The sequence below is a fragment of the Dipodomys spectabilis genome, unplaced genomic scaffold (genome assembly GCF_019054845.1).
Source record: "Dipodomys spectabilis isolate Male_0828 unplaced genomic scaffold, ASM1905484v1 ptg000289l, whole genome shotgun sequence".
Taxonomy (NCBI): Eukaryota; Metazoa; Chordata; class Mammalia; order Rodentia; family Heteromyidae; genus Dipodomys; species Dipodomys spectabilis.
Genome location: NW_024870966.1, coordinates 404,238 through 412,355, shown reverse-complemented (window position 1 = coordinate 412,355; position 8,118 = coordinate 404,238).

Here is an 8,118-nt window from a genome sequence, read left to right as displayed (position 1 = left end):
TTCCTGGGGTAGTATGTCCCTGTGCTGCTACTTCTTATAAGCTCTCTTCCTTTATGGAGAGCCACAGAGGCCCTCTGGAAAATGGTCATAAAAAGGAAACACAGCAGTGGCAATGAAATACATTGCTACAATATCACCAAGAAAATAACTGGTCATTTTTCTTCAGTATCTTATTGGAAATATTGCCTTTGCAACTAAGAGTAAAAAGATGACAATGTCATGTAAGTGTAGTATTTTTAAATATGTACGAAAAGGTCCGCAAACAGTATTTGGCCATATGTTTTTTTTTTTCTTTTATGGTGCTAGAAATCAAACCCAGGGTCTTACACACGCCAGACAAGACAACCCGGCCTAGATTTTATACCTAAAAACTAAAATCTAACCTACTGTGACTTCACTAACCTACAAACTAGTGTAAATTTATCATTAGGTTCTTTAAGAATTCTAGTCAAGACCAATACGGAATGAAGTGCTGAAAGCAGAGTGATTTTTGTTTTTGTTGTTGTTGCTGTTGCTTCTTCCTAATTTTTAATTTGGTGTCTTAAAAGAAGATGTTCCATTGGTGGTATGGTTAGAATCTATTGAACATGTGAAATTGGCATGCGCCAGCATAACAGAAAGACAGAGGAAAATTTCTCTTAATATTTTCCATGATATATCTTAAAGCTCATTGCTATTTGGGGGAGATCCAAAGAGCCAAGTGAGGAATATTTATAGCAGATGAATGTAATAAAAAAAACTGTAATCATGAACTAACAAATACATTAAACTGGTAGGACATAGTTTACATTAGATCATAGGAATGAATATCAAAAATACAGGCAATATTTTTGAAAAAACAACCAGCAGTGAAAAATTTATTTATAATAGAAACCAGACACTGCAAAATAATTTGTGGTTTATTTAATTCTTACCGTTCATCCTATACTCTTTGAATAAGCTGAAGGAAGGCACCCGAGTAACAACCTCAGCTGGTTTTGATTTTGATGCAGAATTTTCAGGGAGATGAAAACTGTAGTCTATATAACAAAAAGAGATGGCTTGTCATTTTCAGAAATTTAGAATTTCTTTTACCTCAATGTAGATTCATACTAAAAAGAAATATGTTGCAATCAATCACTATGTTTCCAAATTATCTTATATATAGGCAAATAAAACTTGCATATAAATTCTGAATAAAAGAATATCACACTGCATCTTTTTGTGTTTTGCAATATGCACACATAGAAAATCATTAGAGTTACAAAACCATCTGCATGTAATAGAAAGCAAATGATTTACAATGTAAGTGGGAGAAACTACTTTATTTCATATTATCATAAAAAGAACAGGGCTGAATATTTGCATGACAAACAGACATATCCAGAAATTCCTAATATAACTCAGTGTTTTAAAAGTTTAAATAGGTATTAATGCTGGAAGGTGATCTGATAAAAAGTCTCTGCCCTAGAGAATATTAGCAATTGTAATTTGCAAAGTTATTATCAATCCAACCATTGAAAGAAGAAAATCTATAAACATGAATAGAATAGAGAACAAAATACTTGGAGTAGTATGTGCATCTTTCATAAACATCTCAAAGAGCTTACAGTCAGTGATTTTGAAAACTTTATTTCTCTTTTAAGCTCAGAAGTAGAATGCATCTTTGTTCATAAATGAAGCTTGACCCTGAAATTTGAATGACACCAAAAGCCTCTGATGCCTGTGCTTTAATATGTTTTATATATTTATCAATCATCACATCTGTCAACCAATAGTACGGTCCAAGGGCACTGGGCCCTGCACATCACTACTCAACTAGGAAATTTCTCTGCTGGCCAGGAGCCCCAGTTCTCTCTCACCATTCCTGCACAGCTTCATGTCCTAGAACCTGAGATACTATGAGACCTGCCTCAAGAAGCATGGAGGTGGGCCCTGAAGTCTCTCAGCCTCTGAAATGAAAGCTTACAGGCAGTGCCACAAGCAGAGGGAGCATTAAGATGAAGAATACAACAGAGGCGATGAGGTAGAGCACCTGGTGACAGTGAGAAGATAGTGACACGGGGAAAAGAACTGGCTGGGAGCATATGGATTGCCTATGCCAGTCATGGCCTCCTGCTGGCAAGACTGGAGCCCCAGCTCTGCTCTCCAACAAGTGTAGCCCAGGATTGGCTTTTAGGTTTAAATAGCCATGAAATTCTTTGTCTTTAATTTTGTTTCAAGTAGGTCAACATAATGAAACCATGCTACACAAATGAACTGCTGTGAGTCTCAGGTTTCAGCCAAAGAACCTATAATCATATGCATATGTATAAAATGAAACATTAATTATATATAGTCTATATTGTGTTTTTATGTAATTATATACTTATGAATTACATTTATAATATAGCAACATAATGTAATACTTATATATTTGTAATAACATATGATACTGAACATATACAAATTGCATATATATGTTAAATCGTATACCCTGTGTTCATAATATTATAGGCTTATTTTCTATGTCACTAGATCTGAGAAATATCTTAGGACACAAAGATATATGCCAAGATCCAAGGTCTTGTATCCAAGATGCAGGTATTGTTCAAGAGTTATAAAATTAGTGCCCTTTTTAGCACTCAGGACTTTTTAATTAATTTACTTTATTGTTATAGAGGTGATATACATGCACCAGGTAATAAGTACATGTCTTTTCATTAGTGTCATCTGTTCCCTCATTTTCTCGCATTCCCTCCATTCCCTCTCACCCATCTCCACCCACAGTTGTACAGTTCACTTTCATCTGGAAACAACCCAGATGGCCCCACAACAGATATGTGGATCCAAAAAATGTGGTACCTATATACAATAGAATTTTACACAGCCATCTAAAAGAATAAAATAATGTCATTTGCAGGGAAATGGACAGAACTAGAACAAATCATGTTAAGCAAGGTAAGCCAAGATCAGAGTCAAATGGCACATGTTCTCTCCGATATGCAGAAGTCAGATCTAAAACACACTGGGATATGACAGATTACACAGGATTCTAGCACTCAGGATTTTTATCGAAACAAATAATTTAAGTTATCTAATAAATTTTATGGCTGGTACATTGGATGAATATAAAACACATTTTATACATAATTAAAGAATGCACTAGATGTTAAAAATAGTAAACCAGCTTTTGGTTTTGTCTACATCACTTATCATATGTCAGATGCTGCCATACTGCAACAGACCAGATATTACAGTGGAGTGGGCCATTGCTCAGGATCTGGGAACTCTTCTAAGATATCTTCACTTTATACATTTAACTACCAATGCATGACAAATATCAGCTGGTGCTAAATAGTCAACTAATATGAAGACAAAAAATGGACCCTGGTAATATATAGGTATAGAATAATGACAGAAATCGAATTTAGAGTGTGTTCAAGAGAACATGAGAGAGTAACAAGTACAAGTCTTCAAGACATTTTTCTTTGGAAAAAAACAGAGAAGTGGGGGAAGGAGTGGAAGAGGTAGGGGAGGGAAAGGCTAGTGGGAGACAACAAAGGAAGAGGTAACAGTGCGCGACAAGAAATGTACTCATCACCTCACTCATGCAACTGTAACCCCTCTGTACAGCATTTTTACAATAAAATAAAATTTAAAAAAGAAGTAACTACAGGAGCATAATCAAGTATAATACAGTATAATCAAGTAATTTATTTTTCTTTTCTGATTTTGTTGACTTGGACAGAGGGCCTCTTGCTAGGCAAGTGCTTAACTGCTAAGCCATGCCTCTAGTCCTGTTTTTTCTTTGCTGGTTATATTTGAGATAAGATCTCACTTGCCTGGACTGTGACCCACCTATTTTAGGCTTCCCTTAATGGCTGGGATAGCAGGCCCATGCACTACTCTGTCTAGCTTTCCTCTGCTGAGATGGAATCTCAAAGATTTGATCGCCTGACCTGGAAGCATAATTCTTCCAAACTCTGTCTCCCACATAGCTTAGGATGACAGCTGTGCACTATCATGCCTAGTTATAGGCTGAGAAGACAGGAACTTTTTGTCCTGGTCTGGCCTCCAACTGTGGTCCTCCCATGCTCAGCCTTCCAAGTACCTACAGTTACAGGTGTGGCAGGCCAGTGCTTGGCTTCTTCTTCTGTTTCTTTTCTTTTTAAAAAGTGAGAAATAATAGAAAATATTTGTATATTGATAAAATTGACCAGCAGAGAATGTTCAGGAGAGAAAGGGGATGATGAAAGACAAAACAGGAAGGGATTCGCTCTATGACCTGTATAGAGAAACTGTTTTCAGATGAGAACACGGTGAGGTGAGGGAGTGAGGCTCCTTCATGGAAGATATATTTTAGTGTCGCACTCCAAATCTGCATTAATTTTGCCAGAATCATTGCCATGACACAATTTCCACCACGGTAACAATCCACCCTGGGTCTGTTTTCTTTAGGCCGTTGGTGCTCAGTGTACAGGTAGTGAATTCTTCGAACGAAGTTCACTGGAGACAGCACTTCAGTTTATACCTATGCCCTTATAACATTTAGTGCTAATACACCCCAAGAAGCTGACAGAAGAGGGATATACCACAATCTCATGACATTATGGAAAACCGCTGAGGTCTAGCCATCATGCACTTTACTTATAATGTACCCCCTCTGCCTTGTAGCAGGGATAATAACCCAGGCCTCCTGCTCAGATGAGAGATAAGAAAATAGAGTTCATTTCTATAATTATAATAGCTATAATTATTTTTTAGTGGTACTGAGGTTTGAACTCTGGGCCTTGTCACAACCCATCTTTTTGTTGTTGTTGTTTTCATTACTTTTCTGATGGAGTTTCTTGCTTTTTGATCAGGCTATCCTGGGACTGAGATCCTCCTGCATGCTTCCTGTGTTGCTGAATTACAGAGGTAAACTACTCTACCCCTAGTTGTTTGTTGATTTGAGGTCTTGCTACGGTTTTGCTCTGCCTTGAAATGTGATCCTCCTCATCTGCTCTTTCTGACAAACTGACATAACAAGCATGAGCCAGCCCCTAAACTGTAAATATTAATAAAAATGTTTCAGGTAAGCGTTTCTTCTTCCTCCTTTTCCTTGGAACAGAGACTAAGGTTTAAAAACAAGGCTGAAGTTGAGGCTCAGGGGAGAGCCTAGCTAATGTATGACTGTGAGCATCAGTTCCCATTACCATCCAGCTGTGGGACATTCCCACAGGTTCAGTCCCTCACCCTTGGACTCATGGACTCTAGACCTAGGAATCCCAACCGAGAGGATCTTTTAGGTCTAGCATCCCTCTTGCAACCACTTTCATGAAGAGATGAAACTTCAGAGATTCTTTGGGACCTCTTTGATGTCAGGAGGCTCAGGAGGTTGCCTCAGACCCTCTGTGTGTAAAGTCACCTTTGTACCTATTCTACTGTTTCCATGGCTGCTCTTAGCCAACATGGTGCATGGTCTGGGGAGCTCTGAGACTTTACCTACTTGAGCATCCCTCTTAAGTAGAACTGCTTTCATCCCACAGTCATCTGGAATTTCCCACATATTGCTCAGCTCTCGGGGCCAGTGGGGAGGAGACAGAATGTGGGGGCCGGGGGGTGGGGAAGGTCTTGGACATTTCACCTGTCCAACCACCTTGACCTTCTGACGACCTTCACAGTGACACTCAGGTCCAACCTGGCTCTTTTACTCTTTTACTGGCTCTTTACTTGTGTGTGAATTTTGACTTTTGTTACCTCCTCCCCACTGTGTACAGTAAGTCAGTCTTAAATGCAGATTTATTACATGTAATTTCAGCCAATCAAAAATAAAGAAAATAAAAAGAAATAGCAAACCCCCCAAATTTAAATTCCCACGTGCATATCACACAGCTCCATGGACACAGACAAGCTTTCATTTCTGTGTTATTGGACGGATTGATTCCCTGCCCTTAATTTTGTGAAAAGCTGATTCCCCAAGGCAAATGGTACCCCAAAGCAAGGGAAAAGTGAATGGATTTAATGGAAGTAATAAAGTGAAAATCTGAGATTTGAGGACAGGTGGCATGTCTTTAGCAGAAGTTATAGGGAAATAAATCAAGCATCTATTGTAGTAGAGAGAAGAAACATGGAATAAGATCTAGTTTTGGGTGAGCAGTGTTAATGTGTACAGCAATAAATTTTCTGACAGTGATATAGCCTTCCCCATGTGATTTCAGGTTGTAGCTGCTCAGTGCTACTCCAAGTATGGTGGAGGTTTTTAGAGTATTGTGTTCTATGCATCCTGAGTGAGCATCTGTGGCTTTTCCTTAATGATGTTCTTCTTGGAACCAGGTACCCACAGATGCTGGGGCCTCCTGTACTTTGAAATGGAAAAGCTGAGAATAGACACTTGTATATCTTGGCTTCTCATCTCTAGTCTTAAGACTGGCGTTCCTAATCCCTGTCTGAAGAGAGTCACAGGGGAATGTCAATGACTAGCAATGAGAAAGCCCTGCTCAAGATGTTACCAGCCTTAGCCAGGCGCTTCTGACTCACGCCTGTAACCTGAGCTCCTCAGAGGCTGAGATGTGAGGATCGTTGTTCAAAGCCATCCCAGGCAGTAAAGTCCCTGAGACTCTTACCTCCAATTAACTACCAGAAAACCAGAAGTAGGGCTATGGCTCAAAGTGGTAGAGTGCTAGCCTTGAGCAAAATAATTCATGGACAGTGCCCAGGCTCTGAATTCAAGCCCCATGACCAACCAAGAATAAAAGGGTATTACCAACCTTTCAGACACATGCACTTGTTAGAGCACATTTTCCCAAGAAGACATTGGTTCTGTACTTCTACAGTAAATTTGCATTTTCTCTGTGTTTATACATTATTTTATAGTTTGTTTTGGCCAGTTTTGATCCATCACATGTATTTATTTACATAGCTACCTAGTTCCTATTTGTGCTTTTCAAGTGTGCTCTCTCTCTCTCTCTCTCTCTCTCTCTATATATATATATATGCATACATATATATATATATATATATATATATATTATTTTTTTTGGTCGGTTGTGGGGCTTGAACTCTAGGCTTGGGCGCAGTTCCTACGCTCTTCAGCTCAAGGCTAGCGCTCTACCACTTGAGCCACAGCTCCACTTCCGGTTTTAGAGTGGTTTATTGGAGATAAGAGTCTCACGGACTTTTCTGCCCAGGCTGGCTTTCAACCAAGATCCTTAGATCTCAGCTTCCTGAGTAGCTAGGATTACAGGCGTGAGCCACTGGCGCCGGCAGGGTTGGCTTTAATATAGTTTAAGTGATAGTAAACAAAAATTCTCTTGCTTTTTCATCAGTTCAATTGGTATCACTGTGAGCAAATATTTATACTAGAGGAAAAAATGTGAATGCCAATATGTACACATCTAGTAACATAAGCCTAAAACTATGATAAATGTTCCTATTTGTCAAATTCTTCCTGTTTACATACATTATTGTGCTCTAGTCTTCAGCAGTGTCTAAGCTAGGCTGGGGTGATGTGAGCCTGGTCTCCTCAAGGAAAATCTACTGTGTTCCCACCAAGGGGCAATATTAACATTTGTGTCTTTTCATCATGGAAGCTGAAGAGTTTAATGATGTCCTTGATGACTCTTTCCATGTGTAAGGCTTGGTAAGACATTTCTGTTCCTCTGTCATTTACAGATGCCTAACTCCACAGCACAGACTGCTACTTACCTGAGAACAGCAGCAGTTGAAAACTGGATGACTTTTTGTTTGCTTGTCTCTGTGCTTTTCACTATAGCTGTTTCAGGCCCCGGCATTAGGTAACGATGCTCTGATAGTCCTTAAAGCCAATTGAAGTAGAAGAGCTGTTCAAAAGATGAGGAGGACCTGCTTTCTAAGTGTGATGCAAGCAAGGCCTGCAGAATGTCCTATGCTTCATTTCAGCTGTGCACACAGGTCATAATTATTCTGATTGCTAGAAAATGAGGGTTACAATGATTCTTCTCTAACTTGCAGGTGCTCTGAAGGTGACCTAACCCAGAGCATGGGAAAGATAAAGCACAGAAACCTAGGTCAAAAATACTTTTCTATCAGATATTCAGATAGGTGAAGACATTGCTTAGGTCAGTTGAAAACTATTTCAAAGAAATGATTTAGCATTGACCTTGGAATGAGAAGAGTTGAATCTGTCTGTCACTGTAA